The sequence below is a fragment of the Schistocerca nitens genome, chromosome 1, assembly GCF_023898315.1.
Source record: "Schistocerca nitens isolate TAMUIC-IGC-003100 chromosome 1, iqSchNite1.1, whole genome shotgun sequence".
Taxonomy (NCBI): domain Eukaryota; kingdom Metazoa; phylum Arthropoda; class Insecta; order Orthoptera; family Acrididae; genus Schistocerca; species Schistocerca nitens.
The window spans coordinates 45,539,301-45,563,400 of record NC_064614.1 but is presented as its reverse complement, the minus strand read 5'-3'; the positions used below and the strand labels follow the sequence as shown (position 1 = coordinate 45,563,400).

At 43.8% G+C, this 24,100-nt stretch overlaps 1 non-coding gene across 1 annotated transcript; it reads left to right on the top strand.

The window, feature by feature from the left end:
* Positions 1-2,156: 2,156 nt before the first annotated feature.
* Positions 2,157-2,231, top strand: Trnat-ugu (transfer RNA threonine (anticodon UGU)). Its single transcript has one exon. It is a non-coding gene; the product is annotated as a tRNA-Thr (tRNA).
* The last annotated feature ends 21,869 nt before the right edge of the window (positions 2,232-24,100 follow it).

Genomic DNA, 24,100 nt, shown 5'->3' with positions numbered 1-24,100 from the left:
ACTTGATGTAAGTGACAAGCAGGGTGGAAAATGAAATTATTTTTCGATAAATTTTTGAACGTAGCACTTGAAATTAAAAAAAAAAACCTTTTTGAAAAATGTATTAAAGAATAACTAGACTAAATACCATCTGAATAGACCTCGAAACGCTAAATGGAACAGCAGACTGCCTTGTCGTCCTCACCTGGTAGGTATCACCAGGTGTATATATGGAGGGGTATGTTGTCAGCACACCACTTTCCTGGCCGTTGTCAGCTTTTGTGACCTGATCCACTAAATCTTAATCATGAAGCCCTGGCTTCTCAAGATGTGAGGGCATCCTACTTGAGCCGGCCGAAGTGGCCGAGCGGCTCTAGGCGCTACAGTCTGGAACCGCGCGACCGCTGCGGTCGCAGGTTCGAATGCTGCCTCGGGCATGGATGTGTGTGATGTCCCTAGGTTAGTTAGGTTTAAGTAGTTCTAAGTCTTAGAGGGCTGATGACCTCAGAAGTTAAGTCCCATAGTGCTCACAAGGCAACCTCCCCATCGCACCCCTCTCAGATTTAATTATAAGTTGGCACAGTGGACAGGCCTTGAAAAACTGAACACAGATCAATCGAGAAAACAGGAAGAAGTTGTGTGGAACTATGAAAAAAATAAGCAAAACATACAAAATGAGTAGTCCGTGCGTAAGATAGACAACATCAAGGTTAGTCTCACTTCAGGAGCGCCGTGGTCCCGTGGTTAGCGTGAGCAGCTGCGGAACGAGAGGTCCTTGGTTCACCCTGTAATAAGTTTAGTGTCAGTGTTTTACGACCGCACCGCAAAACCGTGCGATTAGTAGTCCAAAGGACGTGCTTCTCCAATGGGAACCGAAAACATTTGATCGCAAGGTAATAGGTCAACCGATTCCTCCACAGGAAAACACGTCTGATATATTCTATACGACACTGGTGACGGCATGTGCGTCACATGACAGGAATATGTTGTCGACCCACCTAACTTGTACACTTGGCGAATGGGTAAAAAGATTCTTCTACCTTACCCGATTTAGGTTTTCTTGTGGATGTGATAATCACTCCCAAAAAAGTGATCGCATCGGAAGGACGGACGGACAGATAATAATTGTCTGAAAATAAAAAATTAGCCTTTATCACTCGAGGGAAGACTCGAACCAAGGACCTTTCGTTCCGCAGCTGCTCATGCTAACCACGGGCCCATGGCGCTCCTGAGCTCATACTCTCCATGATGTTGCCTATCTTGCACATGGACTACTGAGTTTGTATATTTTGCTTTTTTTTTTTCATAGTTCCACACAACTTCTTCCTGTTTTCTCGATTGATCTGTGTTCAGTTTTTCAAGCCCTATCCACTGTGCCAACTTATAACTAAATCTGAGGGGGGTGCGATGGGGAGGTTCCCTTGTCAGAGCCATTTTGAACCATCCTACTTGCCAACAGCGCTCGACATACCCAAATGGTCACACATACAAGCCAAACAGCACTTTGGTGATCTGATGGGAACTGGTGGTGAACTGCAGTGAAGCCATTGGCAAAGGTATTTAATAAATGAAACCAAACTGAAGACAAAAGCAAATAATGATGTGGACATTTCTACAGCATTAATAGTGGTAAGGTCAGAAATTATAGCCTGGTAAGGCGAAGAAGACTGGTAAGGTCTAGGAAGAGGTGGGCCTGTAACAACCAAAGGCTTAATAACCAAAGTGCAGAGAAGAATAAGAACAAGAAGAAGAGGGGAAAGTGTTTTAATTGTGCACTCAATATTTCGATATCTGCATTTTTCGTATCTGTGAGATACTGTAAATGAAATGATAATTAAATAGACACCCTAGCTGCATACAGGCGTTGATGTACTTCATTGGGGACGTGTTGAAAATGTGTGCCCCGACCAGGACTCGAACCCGGGATCTCCTGCTTACATGGCAGACGCTCTATCCATCTGAGCCACCGCGGGCACAGAGGATAGTGCGTCTGCAGGGACTTATCCCTTGCACGCTCCCTGTGAGATCCACATTCTCAACATGTCCACACCACTACATTCGTAGTGCACCTAATAGATGTTTGCCCACTACGATTGTAGTGGTGTGGACATGTTGGGAATGTGGATCTCACGGGGAGCGTGCAAGGGATAAGTCCCTGCAGACGCACTATCCTCTGTGCCCGCGGTGGCTCAGATGGATAGAGCGTCTGCCATGTAAGCAGGAGATCCCGGGTTCGAGTCCCGGTCGGGGCACACATTTTCAACATGTCCCCAATGAAGTACATCAACGCCTGTATGCAGCTAGGGTGTCTATTTAATTATCATTTCATTTCTAGCAAAGCTGCTTGGTCATCCACGGAAACTGTTCTTTCGGGAACAGATACTACCGTCATATATAGATAGTGTAAAGTAGCAACTGCATTATGATCTTCTTCAGTGACCCATTTGAAAGGACAGAAAAATGATTTTTGGCTTCTACTGTTTGTTGCCTTAATGATTAAAGTGTTTTTCGCTAGTCGTTTTTGTTCCTTAGACTGATTTTATGTTAGACCAAACCCTAGTTGCAAGGAATATGACACGAGGGTTCACCTTTCCTCTTGCACTACAGTTAAGTTTGTGTTTGGATTTTGTAAGTGCAGTCTGTACGTCGGCAGAAGAAGTGGGCCACGTACAGAACCTTGAGGAACACCATACCTTACAACCGATACAAGCGCATTACCTTCTTAGAACCGACCTGTTCTATGCTTTGCGTAGGCAAGTAACGAGCAGCTCGTTATTGCCCTGATTGCCTGTAGTGATAATTTGGTACAGAACAAAACAGTGTTGTGGTCGCTGCAGTTGGAGAGCAGGAGGGCCCGGTGCGTCGCAGGTAATAGCATAGCGGAGCGAGGCGGCGGGCCGCGCAGGTCGATCGCCCAATGGCAGCACGCGCTGTCCCCCCGACCCCATCCCCCGCCGTTCGTCTCCTCGCGGCTGTCTCCCTGTCACGATTCATCCGTGACCTCTCCTGCGCCTCCGTTTTCGCCGCTTGTTTATCGGCCCAGCCGTCATCACGCTCGCTGAACTCCCACACCCCCTCCCACCCCTCCGCTGTCCCTCCCCTCTTGCGTGGACCCCTATTCCACCCCCGCTGCACCCTCGCATTCCGCCAATACGCGGCGACGGCGGCTGCAGCGAGATCGGACCAATCTGCATGTATGTGACCGGATGGCGAGGCGCGACGCGTGTTTGCTCGGCGCGCGCGCCTGTGGTGTGCACGCGGGCGGCAAACGATGGGTGCACCGCTCCACAACTGATGGCGCAAAACGCCACCGGCCGTCCCGTTTGCAAAACTACTCGCCCCGGGCTTTCAGTGCCGCCACAAATCTGCCTGCACGGCCGGCCATTTGATAACCACCACGCCACTGTTGTGCACCAGAAGGCAGCGTTTTCCTACTCATGCAATCAGCAACAAAAATTCTGATCCCAACGTTATAAAACATAGAGCATTCCGCCAACGTCAAGATCGAAAATCGTTCTGACAAGGGAACCTCCCCATCGCACCCCCCTCAGATTTAGTTATAAGTTGGAACAGTGGATAGGCCTTGAAAAACTGAACACCGATGAATCGAGAAAACAGGAAGAAGTTGTGTGGAACTCTGAAAAAAATTTGCAAAATATACGAACTGAGTAGTCCACGTGCAAAATATGCAACTACAAGGGTGATGTGGAGTCAGGAGCGCCGTGGTCCTGTGGTTAGCCTGAGTAGCTGCGGAATGAGAGGTCTATGGTTCAAGTCCTCACCCGAGTGAAAAATTTACGTTGTTCATTTTCGCAAAGTTATGATCTGTCCGTTCGTTCATTGACGTCTCTGTTCACTGTAATAAGTTTAGTGTCTGTGTTTTGCGACCGCACCGTAAAACCGTGCGATTAGTAGACGAAAAGACGTGCTTCTCCAATGGAAACTGAAAACATTTCATCGCAAGGTCATAGGTCTACCAATTCCTCCACAGGAAAACACGTCTGATATATTCTATACGATACTGTTGACGGCATGTGCGTCACATGACAGTAATATGTCGTCGACCCACCTAACTTGTACACTTGGCGAATGGGTAAAAAGATTCTTCTACCTTGCCCGATTTAGGTTTTCTTGTGGATGTGATTATCACTTCCAAAATAGTGATCGCATCGGACGGACAGATAATATTGTCTGAAAACAAAAAATTAAAACTTGGAGTCGAGGGAAGAATTGAACCAAGGACCTCTTACTCCACAGCTCGTCACGCTAACCACAGGACCACGGCGCTCCTGACTGCATACATCCCTAGAAGTTGCATATGTTACACGTGGACTACTCAGTTCGTATATTTTGCTAATTTTTTTCATAGTTCCACACAACTTCTTCCTGTTTTCTCGATTCATCTGTGTTCAGTTTTTCAAGGCCTATCCACTCTGCCAACTTATAACTAAATCTGAGGGGGATGCGATGGGGAGGTTCCCTTGTGAGCACCGAGGGACTTAGCTGCTGAGGTCATCAGTCCCCTAGAACTTAGAACTACTTAAACTAACTAACCTAAGGACATCACACACATCCATGCCCGAGGCAGGATTCGAACGTGCGACCGTAGCGGTCGCGCGGTTCCAGACTGAAGCGCCTAGAACCGCTCGGCCACCACGGCCGGGCAACGTCAAGATCATTAGGAACGAAGCCAGTACATGGTTGTTATGATGAGATGTTCCCGCTTCTCGTTGTCGGAGATTCTGACAGGTCACTCGTGGCCGGAAGCTATGCGCTCTTTGTGCGCGACCCATGCTCTGCGATTTATTGCTTTAAACATTTTCAAGGAAACGTTTATTAGCAGGCGCAGCTTCATTATCTGCACCGATACACTATTGATGTCAGTCTAACTAAGGGTCGGCAATCTCCCTTTGAGCAACGACACAGGGTTAGCGTTCCAATGGCAACTCGTGCAGTCCGTCCGGACTTCGCAAACGTGCGACAATTCGCAGTTTGCAGCGATTTACCGCTGATCACAATTTCATAACTTGGAAGCGATATGCTGGCTGCTGGCTGCTACTCGTCTATCAATTTTTTTTTTCGCTATGCCCACGTAGAACAAGAATATTACATTAGAACTTACAGTTATTCAGGTAGCAAAGGCCGGTCTGAAAAGTGAAGCAGAAGACGGATTTGTCACTTACCTTAAGAAGTTGAACAAGAAGAAAAACAATCTCCTCAAGAGTTTACAGAAGTTAGAATTTTCAACCGTGCGCTGGGGAAGTAGAAATTCATGGGACCCTCATCCCAATATCACGATATAGAGGGTCCATACTAGTAATTCTGAGCTATTTGTGTAACCGGAAGCAACATTAAAATTTTTAATTTATAATTAAAATGAAGTAATATCAACCCCCCCCCCCCCCCAATGAACCGCGGACCTTGGCGTTGGTGAGGAGGCTTGCGTGCCTCAACGATACAGATAGCCGTACCGTAGGAGCAACCACAACGGAGGGGTATCTGTTGAGGGGCCAGACAAACGTGTGGTTCCTGAAGAGGGGCAGCAGCTTTTTCAGTAGTTGCAGGGGCAACAGTCTGGATGATTGACTGATCTGGCCTTGTAACACTAACCAATATAGCCTTGCTGTTCTGGTACTGCGAACGGCTGAAAGCAAGGGGAAACTACAGCCGTAATTTTTCCCGAGGGCATGCAGCTTTACTGTATGATTAAATGATGATGGCGTCCTCTTGGGTAAAATATTCCGGAGGTAAAATAGTCCCCCATTCGGATCTCCGGGCGGGAACTACTCAGGAGAACGTTGTTATCAGGAGAAAGAAAACTGGCGTTCTACGGATTGGGGCGTGGAATGTCAGATCCCTTAATCGGGCAGGTGGGTTAGAAAATTTAAAAAGGGAAATGGATAGGTTAAAGTTAGATATAGTGGGAATTATTGAAGTTCGGTGGCACGAGGAACAAGACTTTTGGTCAGGTGACTACAGGGTTATAAACACAAAATCAAATAGGGGTAATGCAGGAGTAGGTTTAATAATGAATAGGAAAATAGGAGTGCGGGTAAGCTACTACAAACAGCATAGTGAACACATTATTGTGGCCAAGATAGACACAAAGCCCATGCCTACTACAGTAGTACAAGATTATATGCCAACTAGCTCTGCAGATGACGAAGAAATTGATGGAATGTATGAGGAGATAAAAGAAATTATTCAAATAGTGAAGGGAGACGAAAATTTAATAGTCATGGGTGACTAGAATTCAAGCTTAGGAAAAGGGAGAGAAGGAAACATAGTAGGTGAATATGGATAGGGGCTAAGAAATGAAAGAGGAAGCCGCCTGGTAGAATTTTGCGCAGAGCATAACTTAATCGCCGGCCGAAGTGGCCGCGCGGTTCTGGCGCTGCAGTCTGGAACCGCGAGACCGCTACGGTCGCAGGTTCGAATCCTGCCTCGGGCATGGATGTGTGTGATGTCCTTAGGTTAGTTAGGTTTAACTAGTTCTAAGTTCTAGGGGACTAATGACCTCAGCAGTTGAGTCCCATAGTGCTCAGAGCCATTTGAACCATAACTTAATCATAGCTAACACTTGGTTTAAGAATCATGAAAGAAGGTTGTATACATGGAAGAACCCTGAAGATACTAAAAGGTATCAGATAGATTATATAATGGTAAGACAGAGATTTAGGAACCAGGTTTTAAATTGTAAGACATTTCCAGGGGCAGATAAGGAGTCTGACCACAATCTGTTGGTTATGAACTGTAGATTAAAATTGAAGAAACTACAAAAAGGTGGGAATTTAAGGAGATGGGACCTGGATAAACTGAAAGAACCCGAGGTTGTACAGAGTTTCAGAGAGAGCATAAGGGAACAATTGACAGGAATGGGGGAAAGAAATACAGTAGAAGAAGAATGGGTAACTTTGAGGGATGAAATACTAAAGGCAGCAGAGGATCAAATAGGTAAAAAGACGAGGGCTAGTAGAACCCCTTGGGTAACAGAAGAAATATTGAATTTAATTGATGAAAGGAGCTAAGCAGGGATGGCTAGAGTACAAATGTAAGGATTTAGAGGCTTATCTCACTAGGGTTAAGATAGATACTGCGTATAGGAAAATTAAAGAGACCTTTGGGAGAAAGGAAAACCACTTGCATGAATATCAAGAGCTTTGATGGAAACCCAGTTCTAAGCAGAGAAGGGAAAGCAGAAAGGTGGAAGGAGTATGTAGAGGGTCTATACAAGGGCGATGTACTTGAGGACAATATTATGGAAATGGAAGAGGATGTAGATGAAGATGAAATGGGAGATATGATACTGCGTGAAGTGTTTGACAGAGCACTGAAAGACCTGAGTCGAAACAAGGCCCCCGGAGTAGACAACATTCCATTAGATGGTTCAAATGGCTCTGAGCACTATGGGACTCAACTGCTGTGGTCATTAGTCCCCTAGAACTTAGAACTACTTAAACCTAACTAACCTAAGGACATCACACACATCCATGCCCGGGGCAGGATTCGAACCTGCGACCGTAGCAGTCGCACGGTTCCTGACTGCGCGCCTAGAACCGCGAAACCACCGCGGCCGGCCATTCCATTAGAACTACTAACAGCCTTGGGAGAGCCAGTGCTGACAAAACTCTACCATCTGGTGAGCAAGATGTATGAAACAGGCGAAGTACCCTCAGACTTCAAGAAGAATATAATAATAATTCCAATCCCAAAGAAAGCAGGTGTTGACAGATGTGAATATTACCGAACTATCAGTTTAATAAGTCACAGCTGCAAAATACTAACGCGAATTCTTTACAGACGAATGGAAAAACTGATAGAAGCCGACCTCGGGGAAGATCAGTTTGGATTCCGTAGAAATGTTGGAACACGTGAGGCAATACTGACCCTACGACTTATCTTAGAAGAAAGATTAAGGAAAGGCAAACCTACGTTTCTAGCATTTGTAGACTTAGAGAACGCTTTTGACAATATTGATTGGAATACTCTCTTTCAAATTCTGAAGGTGGCAGGGGTAAAATACAGGGAGCGAAAGGCTATTTACAATTTGTACAGAAAGCAGATGGTAGTTATAAGAGTCGAGGGGTATGAAAGGGAAGCAGTGGTTGGGAAGGGAGTGAGACAGGGTTGTAGCCTATCCCCGATGTTATTCAATCTGTATATTGGGCAAGCAATATAGGAAACAAAAGAACAGTTCGGAGTAGGAATTAAAATCCATGGAGAAGAAATAAAAACTTTGAGGTTCGCCGATGATACTGTAATTCTGTCAGAGACAGCAAAGGACTTGGTAGAGCAGTTGAACGGAATGGACAGTGTCTTGAAAGGAGGGTATAAGATGAACATCAACAAAAGGAAAACTAGGCTAATGGAATGTAGTCGAATTAAGTCGGGTGATGCTGAGGGAATTAGATTAGGAAATGAGACATTTAAAGTAGTAAAGGAGTTTTGCTATTTGGGGAGCAAAATAACTGACGATGGTCGAAGTAGAGAGGATATAAAACGTAGACTGGCAATGGCAAGGAAAGCGTTTCTGAAGAAGAAAAATTTGTTAACATCGAGTGTAGATGTAAGTGTCAGGAAGTCGTTTCTGAAAGAATTTGTATGGAGTGTAGCCATGTATGGAAGTTAAACGTGGACGATAAATAGTTTAGACAAGAAGAGAATAGAAGCTTTCTAAATGTGGTGCTACAGAAGAATGCTGAAGATTAGATGGGTAGATCACATAACTAATGTGGAAGTATTGAACAGAATTGGGGAGAAGAGGAACTTGTGGCACAACTTGACTAGAAGAAGGGATCGGTTGGTAGGACATGTTCTGAGACATCGAGGGATCACCAATTTAGTATTGGAGGGCAGCGTGGAGGGTAAAAATCGTTGAGGGAGACCAAGAGATGAATACGCTAAGCAGATTCAGAAGGATGTAGGCTGCAGTAGGTACAGGGAGATGAAGAAGCTTGCACAGGATAGAGTAGCATGGAGAGCTGCATCAAACCAGTCTCAGGACTGAAGACCACAACAACAACAACAATATCAACCATAAATTTTAATTTCAATATTTAGGGCATACCTATTCCACAACTGTTTCATTATTTCAGATACTCCAGTTCTCTGTCACTTACTTGATACAACAAGAGTTATGGTAACCAGCAGTGCTGCATTTGCTAACACATATATAGACATTTCAAGATAAAACTTGCATTTAAGCTAAAAATTTAATGAATGAAACAGGAACTGATGGGTTTCAGCAAGTGGTTGCGAAATGGAGACAGCAAATATGTCCGCAACACAGAGTCACGAAAAAATGTAATTTCGCTTTTGGAACTTTTTCGTCTAGAAATGTAGACTATGTTACAGACTAAAAGCTTACAAATCACAATTCCAAACTTTTTTACATTATTTTGTTTTTTTGCATGTACCGTGTTGTGCAAAACTCAAGGACGAGATAGATGAACTACCCTAACGTATTAACAGTTGGATGGAAATGAATGAAAGTGCGGAAGCATTTTGCCAGAGGTGTTCCAGCCGTGCACAGAAAGTTGGACGTCACGTCGCATGAGGTCAGCGCTATTGTAGCGACATATGGAGCTAGCCCCGCAACACGCGGAGACTGAACGAACGGGAAAAGAGGGGGTGTGACAGTCAGCGATTGGTTATGGTGCGTTGTGGTGGATTTATTCATTAAAACATGGCCCTTCTGGTGCTTGATTTGTGTGGCATAGTGTCCGTAGTTGCTTTACAGTTCTTGAGGTATTTTTGTCACTGCAATTACACGCGTTTTGCTTTATTGAGTTAAAGCATCATCGGTAGCCTGTAATTAAATTATTTACGTTTTGATTTCTTTTTAAATCGAAAAACAATTCGTTAAGAATATGTTGATTTTCACTTACGGTGATTTTCGCTTGATTTCTCGCATACATCTGGAAATGCGTTCTGCTAGCACATCGTTGTTTTTCTGCGTTAGACTCTTACAATTTTCGTCTAATATTTAGTTGTCTTGCAGCACTACACATTTCTTATGTTTTTTACGACATACTTTTATGCACACCACTGTATTCTGTTTCTTTTCGTACTTCCAAGTATGTGTCGTAGTTTTTGTTTTGTAGTGTTGCCAACATAACCTTTCCACTACTTTGTCTTTGACCTACAACCTATGTTTTTTATTTGTTATTGTATGTATGTAATTCTATTTAATTACGTTTCCGTGTATTTAAATACTATGTAAGAATAGGGAAAGAGTAGTGATGGAGGAACATTTTTCCCGCTCTTTTTTTTGTATAGGGGAGTCCGCCCCCGGTAGCTGAGTGGTCAGCGTGACAGAAGGTCAATCATAAAGGCCCGAGTTCGATTCCCGTCTGGGTCGGAGATTTTCTCCGCTCAGGGAGTGGGTGTTGTGTTGCCCTAATCATCATCATTTCGTCCCCATCGACGCGCAAGTCGCCGGAGTGGCGTCAAATCGAAAGACTTGCACTCGGCGAACGGTCTACCCGACGAGAGGCACTAGTCACACGACATTTACATTTTAGTATAGGGAGGGAGAAACTATGATGAATGGCGAGGGAGAAGCCATGAAAAAAAATCAAGCGTTTTTGTAGTTGCAGTGACAGAACAAAAATATCTGGAAGAATATCTGGATGACTTCACACGGGGAAGAATCGTCGGGAAACTGTAAGATGGACGAAGTGTGACGAGTGCGGCCCACGAATGTGGTACAGCTCACAGTACTGTTTCAAGTGCACATGGAGCTTTCCGCACCACAGACGCGGCTGCCAGAACGAGAGAAGGTGGTCGGCCATCGTTAACTACAGCAGCAGGTGACCGTAACGTTGCGCAGCAGGCGTGAACGGACCCACGCGAAACAACCGGTGCGATTCCGACCACATATCACAGTATTTCAAGGCAGGCACCCCCACGCTCCACTATGGCGTGGCAATTACACGGCGTTGGCGTCTTTGCTCGGTGGCAACTACGTGGTGTTCTGTTCACAGTCGCGCATCGGCGGCAACCTTTGCGATGTCGACAAGAACATAGGAACTGGACAAACGAGGAATAGGTCCGTGTGTTCTTCTCGGACGGGAGCAGATTCAGTATGAGTAGTGATTCTGGACGTGCCCACATACGGGAGAGTGCGGTACATATAATGCACCCAGGGACATTGTCGAACATGATCGTTTTCGTAATACACGTGTTATAGTGTGGGGAGGTCTAACGTTGCTGCCGACCGTGGTGTCCGAGCGGTTCTAAGCGCTACAGTATGGAACAGCGCGACCGCTACGGTCACAGGTTCGAATCCTGCCTCGGGCATGGGTGTGTGTGATGTCCTTAGGTAAGTTAGCTTTAAGTAGTCCTAAGCTCTAGGGGACTGATGATCTCAGACGTTCAGTCCCATAGTGCTCAGAGCCATTTGAACCATTCTTTTGTAGCGTTGCTTGGGGTCTAGACCTCCAAATCTTTGAAGCCAGTACACTAGGCTTTGATTTCATCTTTATGAAAATTCGGGATCGCAGTTGGAGGAGCTCTTCGAACGAGAGGATGTCCGATGAGTGTACGAGGCTGCCAGCCCAAGTGTACGCAGATGACGTTGTCATAGTAATATTTGGCAAATTTACTGGCACAGTTAGGAATATGGTGCAAGGTGCATTGGACATAACGCAAGACTGGTGCATTAAATAGGATCTAAGTGTTAATCCTAAGAAGACTCCTGTGGTACCATTCACGAAGAAGCACATCCAACACTCAAGTTGGAATCAAAAGCTCTTCGATGAAACTCTACCTGTGAAGGTGATAGTGAAATATGGGGGGGGGGGGGGGGGGTAACGTTAGATGAGAAACTAATATGGACCCCTCACATTAAGAGCATCTGCTTCAAGGCGAAAGGTACTCTAGTAAGTACCAGAAGGGGTTGGTGCAAAAACTGAGGGATAAGCCATAGTGAGGTAGAAGAAGGTAGAACAGCATGTTGCAGCTAAGGAGCTTGCTAAGGTGCAAGGACTGCCCTGCTTAGGCATAACAGGCGGAATTAGTAGGACAGCAACCGCTGGGATGGAAGATATGGTGGACATACCTCCACTACACCTTTGGGTCAAGATGAAGGCAGCAGCTAGTGCATACAGTCTCAAAACTGGTAAATACTGGATCTCACTGGGATATCCAGAATCACACACTAAAATAGTGAGCGAGGTAAAAATAGGAATGCCTGGGAAAATACCGGGCGACTATATAATAACTGCCAACTGCTTCAACAAGGCTTACAATATAATAATTGGAAGCAGGGCGCAGTGGGAGAAAACAGTTCGACACTGTATGGTGGACACGGTCTGCTTCACTTATAACACTTCCGTCTGCTACTACTATACCATAACCTCTAAGATGGATGCAGTTGGTATAGTGAAATTATTTTTATTAAAGCAATTACACTATAAAGAAGCAGAGCAGTGTTACCCTCCGAAAGGAATTTAGTTGTGTTGACCGTGATGTGCCTAACGGAATTTGCTTATTGGAAGTGACATTCATAATTACGTAAATATTTAAACAGTAACAAACAATATTTCACCTATCTACACTGTTCAAAAGATAAAGAAAACGGTCGCCAGCCTAATTAAACTACAAAATGATTGAAATTCTTGTTCAAAAAAATAGGTATGAGTCACTTTAACGGACAAACACAACCTATACTTTGCTACATGCGAGTGCAATGAATTCTGGCAGCTGAATATAGCATGCTCACGTTAAGGTTGGAGCTAACAGATCAGAACAAACTATTTGCATAAATATAACAGATAACAAAACACACTATTATCTTGAGGACTTAGTCACACTGAATGGTCTCAATAACGTTACTCTTAATATTCACTGTACAATCGTTTAGTATTACTTTTCAAACAAATTTCTGTCTGACATGAAATATGGATATGGTTCACAGCAGATTTAGTTACTGTGCATACTAACACCTTTCTACTTAGAATGAAAATTAAATGGAGTTCACTAACAAATTACTTCTCACTGTCTTTTGAATAAAGAAGTTACTATTTTCGTAGGTAGTGGCCTTTCTATTAATCGTTATGTAGCATGATCACAATAGACAAACTATAGATCCTGTTACAACATTAATATGCACTTTTAATACACAAGAGGAACCCAATACTGTACAGAATTTCACTTGAATAGCAAGAGTAATTGAAACTTTCTATAATAAAGTAACTTTGTGCCTTTGAACTACTTTCAGTGGAAGGGGTGGGGGCTTAAACTTGATCACTGTAGCAGAGAAAACTAAACACACTTTCATTACATCAGTGAAACACTTAGCAAGCACGAACATATAACTCTCAACAGTTGCAGTTCTTAACTTTTACTGCAATGAAACACAAAATTGAGACATTTGTGAGATCCTTTCAACCAACATTATTAATCTTAGCACATTATATTGCCATATTAACTTTAATATGTTTTCAATAAAGGACACTCGGGACGCACTTTAGTTCAAATGGAGAGGAACCTGAGAGTTGTTATGATAAGGAAAAAATCAAGGTAGGTACATAAATTCAGTTATAAATTACTTTATATTTGAGCACACTAACACATCCAATGAGCTGATCTTCTGTTCTATTACAGTGATTGCGCAATGTGGTGGAGAGTGCATGTTGGTAGGTGGATTTGCAGGTAGAATTGCTGGACTCTGTCATTTCTTGGTGGCGATGATAGATACCAATTTCAGAATAGTTCCAGCTCTTTATCCATCCATCCGAGGCATTGGAAAACGTCAAGAAAAGCCTCTCTCGGAACCAGCACAATACACAACTTTTACATGAGCATTTGATAGTTTGGTAGCTCGTCCCCGACTGACTCTTGATTCCACCTTTCTATCAAAGCCAACTACATTTTGCGGGCGCTACACTGTTCCGTTCCCGAGGGGAACCACACCACCTTTTACATACAAAATAACTAAGAACCCTAAGTGAAGGTCAGCAGTTTACATAACAGCAACCAAACATATTAAATAAAACAGAACATCTGCACATATTGACCTTTCTAAAAAAAAGTTATTTAAATAAAATTATTAAACCTCAAAGATAACCGAAGAGATTATATGAGAAAGACAAAACATCATTTGCTCATATTGTGCGTATTACAGAGATTAAACTTCATTACACTATCGAATTAATCATACACTAATTACAGAAGTTCAACGAAGGGATGTTGAACAAAATAGAAATTTAAATGAATCAACAAAAGGTATGTAGTGTCTAAGCTATGGTGTTACACACTGATAGGTCGAAATCAGATCAAGGCGCTGGGGCTGGTATGTACGGGGTTCAGCCACGACTGGAGGACATCATTTCTCTAGGAAAACTGGCCTCGGTATTCCAAGCTGGCATTACTGCAACCAGGGCGTGTGTGGAGGAGAATATGCGTAGGTGCTGCAATGACCGTAGTATCTACATCTAATCAGACAGCCAGGCAGCCCTGAAATCGTTGGCAGCTTCTGCAACAAGATCTAAGATTATTGCAGAATGTGACAGGGCTCTGGTGCAGCTAGGAGGAAGCAATAGGGTAAACCTAGTGTGGGTCCCTGGCCACTCAGGAATCGATGGCAATGAACAAGCCGACAGATTGGCCAGGATGGGAGCAAAGACTCCATTTATTGGACCGGAACTTGTCCTGACAATCACCAACTAGAACTACGGAACTGGCTTAGAAGACAACACGTAGAATACTGGACCAAGGTCTATAAACTGGGCTTGAACAGGAAAACGTTTAAACTTATGATTGGACTGATGACCGGCCATAGGAAGTTCAAAAAACGGTTCAAATGGCTCTGAGCACTATGAGACTCAACGTCTTAGGTCATAAGTCCCCTAGAAATTAGAACTACTTAAACCTAACTAACCTAAGGACATCACACACACCCATGCCCGAGGCAGGATTCGAACCTGCGACCGTAGCAGTCCCGCGGTTCCGGACCGCAGCGCCAGAACCGCACGGCCACCGCGGCCGGCAGGAAGTTCAAAGAACACCTACATACATATAAAGGAACTCCTTCCACTATTTAAGGGCATTGGTTGGCTTTACTAGGCATACAGGGAAGCGATACCGCACAATAGACTCAGTTACGGTGCGGGCAGTGGCCAAAATCAAATCAAATCAGGGTGCCCGCTCCCTCGACGTAAATTCCATCGAGCAAGTATGTGAGACGTTTGGGAGACGTACTGTCAGCACATACGCATGCACCAACGACAATTTAGAAATTTTAAACCGCGCTGTTGGAGGAATGGAGTGCCCTTCCACACGAGCTGCTCACCAACCTCGTGGCCAGCATGGGAGGACGCTGCGAAGCATGCAGTGATATCTGTGGTGATCACACACCTTATTAAGAGTTATCTGCTGCTTTTGTAATGTCCAATGAACCATCATAAATTGTATTGACTTCAGTGTAATTATTGTGTCAATAAAAGTGTCATTTCTGTTCGTCTCATTGCGTTACCTTCTCAATTATACTGTTGCTGTTCTTTCTGTGTGTGGTTCAAGTTTCAACGACCTTTATTACTTGACAGTGACATATCATGGGAAAGTTACTTTTGTCCTTAAGTTTTGCACACCAGTGTTAGAAAGAATCTGCCCCCTCACCTGAGCGGTCAGCATATCTGACTACCTGCCAGTGGCCCCGAGTTCGATTCCTGGCCGAGTCGCAGATTTTATCCGCTTGGGGGTTGGGTGTTCATTTCATCATCATCGACACACCAAACGCCCAATGTGTCAGTACGCTTTTAGCGGCGGCGAGGCGAGGACACCTGCTATGTACCGCCAGCAGGACCGCGCATAAGTACTTTGTGTTTACTTCTTCGGCATTACGGGTTAGCTCTGTTTTTACGTTCATTGCTTTTTGCACAGTCCTATAGGCAGGATATGATAAAGATCACTTTTCAATCGGACCAAGCCCGACCAAATGCTTACGAAGTTTGTTCAAATGTGTGTGAATTCCTAAGGGACCAACTTTAAGTCAAATGATATGAGACTGCTCTTGAGATGATTCAACCTAGAATCATTGTCCGCATCCCCAGAGTTAGTTAATTTTCAGTTTCTTTAAATCCATTGCCAAAAATTGTGAACCAATAATGATAGAAATGTTTTTAGAGAATGAATTGCACCTTTGTGTACCTCGGTGTTAAACTCTTTGGCCTGTATGGATTTTTCTGTGTGGGTAGTGATACTTATGAGAAATGACACTTCTGTGCTCCCTGTCGCCGTTGGATAAGCAGCTGCTGCAGCAAGTCGTATACCCCTAGCATACTTATTTGTTACATCGTTTAATTCTTAATTTCTTTGCGTGTTTTTGGGTACTTGCATTGTTTAATTCATAAATTTCGGGCGTCGTATAGTATTTGAGAGTTGTAGCATCGCGCTTTAGTGTTTACTTCGTAGATTCTTACTTAAATTGTGTGTGAGTTTCGTATAGGAGGTGTAATTTCGAGTTTTAGTTACTGTAATCGTAAATTCAGGCAGATTGTAGCGCAGTCGTTAGGCATTTGTACAGGTTAGTTAATACATTCTTTGCGTGTTTCCCTTGCGTTATCTAGGCACTGACTCGTGTTTCAGTAACTGTTGTTCAACATCGATTAGAATGGACAGGGACTGTGATTGCTGTGTTCGGATGAGGGCTGCAAGCGGCGCTGACTTCGGTCGCGCAGCTTGAGGCTGTTGCCAATGGGCACCACTGTGGGGAGCCGGACTTGGGTATCACGGGGATGTCAACCTCGTCCCGTCTGTCCCCAGATCGGTCTGCCGCTGTGGTTGCCCCGGTTGCTGCCCGCAGTGGGGCTGAGCCCTCGCCTGTGGTTGATTGGGAGGTCGTTCCAAGGCGTGGCAGGCAGCGAAAAACGTCCCCGGAGGCTGATCATAAAGCCTCCCCGGTGCGTCTGACAAACAGGTTTCAGGCACTGTCTCTGGCTGAGCCAGATGCAGCTGCCTGCCCTGTTTCAGAGGATGATTCTCAGTCTTCAAGGTCCGGGCAATCACAGAGGGTGGGCTTATTGGTAGTTGGGAGCTCCAATGTTAGGCGCGTAATGGGGCCCCTTAGGGAAATGGCGGCTAAGGAGGGGAAGAAATCCAGTGTGCACTCCGTGTGCATTCCGGGTGGAGTCATTCCTGATGTGGAAAGGGTCCTTCCGGACACCATGAAGAGCACAGGGTGCAGCCAGCTGCAGGTGGTGGCACATGTCGGCACTAATGACGTGTGTCGCTTTGGATCTGAGGAAATTCTCTGTGGATTCTAGCGGCTATCTGGTGAAGGCTGCCGGTCTTGCTTACGAGATGAAGGCAGAGCTCACCATCTGCAGCATCGTTGACAGAACCGACTGCGGACCTTCGGTGCAGAGCCGGGTGGAGGGTCTGAATCAGAGGCTCAGACGGTTTTGCGACCATGTTGGCTGCAGATTCCTTGACTTGCGTCATAGGGTGGTGGGGTTTCGGGTTCCGCTGAATAGGTCAGGAGTTCACTACACTCAGCTGGCGGCTACACGGGTAGCGGAGGCTGTGTGGCGTGGACTGGGCGGTTTTTTAGGTCAGAAGGCCTCGGGAAAGTACGGGGTGTGCTGCAATCTCATAGGGTGCATCGAAAATACACGACGTGCTTGGATCAAGGAGCAGTCGGAATTGTAGTTGTAAATTGTTGTAGCTGTGCTGGGAAAGTCCCTGAGCTTACAGCGCTAATAGAAAGCACAGCAGCTGAAATCGTTATAGGTACAGAAATCTGGCTAAAGCCTGAAATAAGATTTGCAGAAATTTTTACGAAGTCTCAGAGGTGTTCAGGAAAGATAGATTATGCAGAATTGGCGGTGGAGTGTTTGTGTCTGTCAGTAGTGGTTTATCTTGTAGTGAAGTCGAAGTAGATACTCCGTGCGAATTGGTATGGGTGGAGGTTATACTTAACAGCCGAACTAAGTTAATAATTGGCTCCTTCTACCGACCCCCAGACTCCGATGATATAGTTGCGGAACAGTTCAGAGAAAATTTAAGTCTCGTAACAAATGAATACCCCACTCATACGATTATAGTTGGTGGGGACTTCAACCTTCCCTCGATATGTTGGCAAAAATACTTGTTCAAAACCGGTGGTAGGCAGAAAACATCTTCCGAGATTGTCCTAAATGCTTTCTCCGAAAATTATTTCGAGCAGTTAGTCCATGAGCCCACGAGAATTGTAAATGGTTGCGAAAACACACTTGATCTCTTAGCCACAAACAATCCAGAGCTAATAGAGAGCATCATGACTGATACAGGGATTAGTGATCACAAGGTCGTTGTAGCTAGGCTCAATACCGTTTCTTCCAAATCCACCAGAAACAAACGCAAAATTATTTTACTTAAAAAAGCGAATAAAGTGTCACTAGAAGCCTTCCTAAGAGACAATCTCCATTCCTTCCGAACTGACTATGCAAGTGTAGACGACATGTGGCTCAAATTCAAAGATACAGTAGCAACAGCAATTGAGAGATTCATACATCATAAATTGGTAAGAGATGGAACTGATCCCTCGTGGTACACAAAACAGGTCCGAATTCTGCCGCAGAGGCAACGGAAAAAGCATGCGAGGTTCAGAAGAACGCGAAATCCCGAAGATTGGCTAAAATTTACAGACGCGCGAAATTTGGCACGGACTTCAATGCGAGATGCCTTTAATAGGTTCCACAACGAAACATTTTCTCGAAATTTGGTAGAAAATCCGAAGAAATTCTGGTCGTATGTAAAGTACACAAGCGGCAAGACGCAGTTAATACCTTCTCTGCGCAGTGCCGATGGTACTGTTACCGACGACTGTGCCGCTAAAGCGGAGTTATTGAACGCAGTTTTCCGAAATTCCTTCACCAGAGAAGATGAATGGAATATTCCAGAATTTGAAACACGAACAGCTGCTAGCATGAATTTCTTAAAAGTAGATACCTTAGGGGTTGCGAAGCACCTCAAATCGCTTGATACGGGCAAGTCTTCAGGTCCAGATTGTATACCGATTTGGTTCCTTCCAGATTACGCTGATACAATAGCTCCCTACTTAGCCCTCACATACAACCGCTCGCTCACCGATAGATCTGAACCTACAGATTGGAAAATTGCGCAGGTCGCACCAGTGTTTAAGAAAGGTAGTAGGAGTAATCCATCTAACTACAGACCTATATCATTGACGTCGGTTTGCAGTAGGGTTTTGGAGCATATACTGTATTCAAACATTATGAATCACCTCGAAGGGAACGATCTATTGATACGTAATCAGCATGGTTTCAGAAAACATCGTTCTTGTGCAACGCAGCTAGCTCTTTATTCGCACGAAGTAATGGCCGCTATCGACAGGGGATCTCAAGTTGATTCCGTATTTCTAGATTTCCGGAAAGCTTTTGACACCGTTCCTCACAATCGACTTCTAATCAAGCTGCGGGCCTATGGGGTATCGTCTCAGTTGTGCGACTGGATTCGTGATTTCCTGTCAGGAAGGTCGCAGTTCGTAGTAATAGACGGCAAATCATCGAGTAAAACTGAAGTGATATCAGGTGTTCCCCAGGGAAGCGTCCTGGGACCTCTGCTGTTCCTGATCTATATAAATGTCCTGGGTGACAATCTGAGCAGTTATCTTAGGTTGTTCGCAGATGATGCTGTAATTTACCGTCTAGTAAGGTCATCCGAAGACCAGTATCAGTTGCAAAGCGATTTAGAAAAGATTGCTGTATGGTGTGGCAGGTGGTTGTTGACGCTAAATAACGAAAAGTGTGAGGTGATCCACATGATTTCCAAAAGAAATCCGTTGGAATTCGATTACTCGATAAATAGTACAATTCTCAAGGCTGTCAATTCAACTAAGTACCTGGGTGTTAAAATTACGAACAACTTCAGTTGGAAAGACCACATAGATAATATTGTGGGGAAGGCGAGCCAAAGGTTGCGTTTCATTGGCAGGACACTTAGAAGATGCAACAAGTCCACTAAAGAGACAGCTTACACTACACTCGTTCGTCCTCTGTTAGAATATTGCTGCGCGGTGTGGGATCCTTACCAGGTGGGATTGACGGAGGACATCGAAAGAGTGCAAAAAAGGGCAGCTCGTTTTGTATTATCACACAGTAGGGGAGAGAGTGTGGCAGATATGATAAGCGAATTGGGATGGAAGTCATTACAGCAAAGACGTTTTTCGTCGCGGCGAGATCTATTTACGAAATTTCAGTCTCCAACTTTCTCTTCCGAATGCGAAAATATTTTGTTGAGCCCAACCTACATAGGTAGGAATGATCATCAAAATAAAATAAGAGATATCAGAGCTCGAACAGAAAGGTTTAGGTGTTCGTTTTTCCCGCGCGCTGTTCGGAAGTGGAATGGTAGAGAGATAGTATGATTGTGGTTCGACGAACCCTCTGCCAAGCACTTAAATGTGAATTGCAGAGTAGTCATGAAGATGTAGATGTAGATGCTTTATTTGAAAGCTGTTTGGTTTTGATTGTGTTAACAACTTTTCTTTCTCACTTAACAGGTTGATGACTTCTTCACTCTTTCAGATAAACTTAACAGACTTAAGTATTACTATTTATCTTATTTATGTTTAGGTGTAAGACACTTTTGGTACCACTTTGTATTTCTTGCATCTGAGGTATGATAAACATTGTTTAACATTCATACAATAATAATCTGTGGCCACAATCTCATTTTCATTACCTTTTTGACGCACTGAGGGCTGATGGTTTATGTAATTATTTCTTTTGACAGGTGCAAGAGCAAATTTGTGCACTAACCTTTCTGCCCTTCGTTCATTCGCTTTCCTTCTGAAGAGTTGCTAGAGCTAGAAATTTTTGTAGGAAATAGTATTATGTTTTGTGAATACTGTACACTGTAAGTAAGACAAACTTAAATAATCTTTTATTTTTGTAACTGTATTTTGACAGATATTTGTACGATGATTCTATGATTTTTATTCTGATTCATGTATTACATGCACACACTGTTTTATTCATATTTTCTTATACAGAATGCAGAATGCCGATGCAAATAAATTCATCTATTTGTTAGAATGCGACCTTTATGATAATTTGTCAACCTTAGCTGTATTATGTGGACTAATCTTGCATGCCACCACCAAACTCATTCTCTTATGGAAACTTAATTTAAGTATTTGTTTCGCAACAATATGGCGACAAATACACACTGAAATTTTTATTCAATCTTATGTATTTACTCAGTGGTAGCAATGTTCTCTGTTATGTATTACTTTGAGTAAGAACATTCATGAAGATATTTAAGCATATTCTCCTCACTGTGAGACACTTATGCAATGAATGGACTTGTTTTTGTACACTGAAGCGCCAAAGAAACTGGAAAGGCATGGGTATTCAAATACAGAGACATGTAAACAGGCAGAATGCGGCACTGCGGTCGACAACGCCTGTATAAGACATCAAGTATGTGGCGCAGTTGCTGCTAAAATGGCAAGTCATCAACATTTAAGTGAGTTAGAACGTGGTGTTACAGGCGGCGCAGGAGCGATGAGACACAGCATCTCCGAGGTAGCGATGAAGTGGGGATTTTCCCCTACGATCATTTCACGAATGGACCACGAATATCAGGAATTCGATAAAACATCAAATCTCCGACATCGCTGCGACCGGAAAAATATCGTGTAAGAACGGGACCAACGACGACTGAAGAGTATCGTTCAACTTGACAGAAGTGCAACTCTTCCGCAAACTGCTGCAGATTTCAATGCTGGGCCATCAACAAGTGGAGCGTGCTAATCATTCAACGAAACATCATAGAAAGCCCACTTGTATACCCTGGATGACTGCACTACACAAAGCTTTACGCCTCGCCTTACACCGACAATGGACTGGTGACGACTGGAAACATGTTGCCTGATCGGACGAATCTCGTTTCAGATTGTTTCGAGTGGACAGACAAATTCATGAATCCATGGGCCCTGCATGTCAGCAGGGGCTGTTCAAGCTGGTGGAGGCCCTGTAATGGTGTGGAGTGTGTGAAATTGGAGTGATACGGGATCCCAGAAGCGTCTAGATACGACTCTGACAGGTGACACATACGTAAGCGTCCTGTCTGATCACCTTCATCCATTCATGTCCATTGTTCATACCGAAGGACTTGGGCAGTTTCAGCAGAACAATGCGACTTCCCCACAGTCCATAATTGCTACAGAGTGGCTCCCGGAACACTCTTCTGAGTTTAAACACTTCCGCTGTCCACCAAACTCCACAGAAATGAACATTATTGAGCAATTCTGGTATGCCTTGCAAAGTGCTGTTCAGAAGAGATCTCCACCCCCTCGTACTCATGCGAATTTATGAAGAGCCCCGCAGAATTCATGGTGTCAGTTCCATCCAGCACTACTTCAGATATTAGCTGAATCCATAGCACGTCGTGTTGAGGCACTTCTGCGTGCTCTCGGGGGCCGTACGCGATATTAGGCAGGTGTACCAGTTTCTTCGGCTCTTCAGTGTACAACGAAATGCTAGGTCACTTCACATGGATCTATGCAAGTATTTCACAGTTGTTTGGTGGACTAGTTCTACGTTCACGATTACTATGGAGCATTACGGTACTGTTGTGAGAGACATTCGCTCTGAGGTGTCAGTGGAAATTTACGGACCAATATTGCATCCTCTGAGACTGGTCTTAGCCTCCTCACAAATAAACCAATACAATGATGCAACTCATACAATATTTAGGCACTGAATCTTCGATAAAACATCTGTACTTGAAGACTAACTTCGACGAGTTTTCTTCAATGGTGCACTGAGTACACTCAGGTTAGAGACGATTTTCACTGAATAGTACACTTCAACGTCGGCAACACAATTTTTTGATTGGTATAAAGAAATGTGACATTTCCGTGAAGTTTTGTCTTCATCTTTGTGACGCAACAAATTTCTTAACAGTGAACTCACATACTGTACTATCTGCAGAGCAAAACCATCAACCAATTACTATTAAGGTATTACCACATATGGTTTCGTAATAGTGCTTCGAGCACGCTTGTGTTTATGGTACTGTTAGTGAGCCGATGCACAATGATATAAACCTATTTGCCGTGCTCTATGAAACGTCCCCTTTTGAAAAATTATACAAGACTGTGCTTAAACTGATACACAATATTTTTAGCGCATCGCAATCTGACTTTCAAAAATCGCTACAAGAAACATTCTGTAAGGTCCATTGTAAACTAGAAAGAATTTGTGACTCACGTGTTTCTTCTTATGTGACAATGAATGAGCTTTAATGAGAACTTTCTGACCAATATATAATTTCTTTGCATTTGCTTTACCGTGTAGTTTTCTCCTTTTGTCTGCTGCAGATTTTATATTTTTAACAGACAAATCAATTATGTCTTTGTGTCGAAGTTTGCGTGTATTCGGGAAAGGTACAAGCTCTCTGATTCTGTTCGGTGGTTTTTCATTCTTCAGTACAAGAGTGGGTGGTAAAGCAGTGGAGTCATGAGGCATTTCATTCAGCACGTTTTGAAATAAGTGTAAATATCCGTCCCAATGCTGATGCTTTCTGTGACAATAAAGTCTGCAAAGCTTATTGATTTCTTTCATAATCCGTTCGGAGGGGTTACAATGTGGTGAGTACAATGAAATAAAAACAGGTTTGATTTTATGGTTGCGAAGCATGCGTGACCAAACAGCAGATCTGAATTGCGGTCCGTTATCTGAAATGACTTTAGCAACGTGGCCAACTTCACGTAAGAAATTTTTAACAAAGGCGTTGGATACAGATCGTCCAGTGGCTTTACGTAACGGAGTGAAAGAAACAAATTTGGAAGTAAGTTCAACAGCGACTAGAACGTACGAAAATCCATTCGATGTTCTGACAAGGGGTCCCAATAGATCAACTGCAGCAAATTCTTTTAATTTAGAAGGAATGATAGGAAACAACGGAGCACGATGTGAGATAGTAGATGGTTTCGCCTTTTGACAAAGTTTACAAATAGACAGGACTCTTCGAATTCTCTTTTCCATATTGTTAAAATGACAAGTCGTTCGAAGAATATGATAACATTTTCGTGGACCAAAGTGTGCGTAGCTGAAATGAATGTACCAAATGAGCTTATTAACAAAATCGTCAGGAATGCAAAGTACCC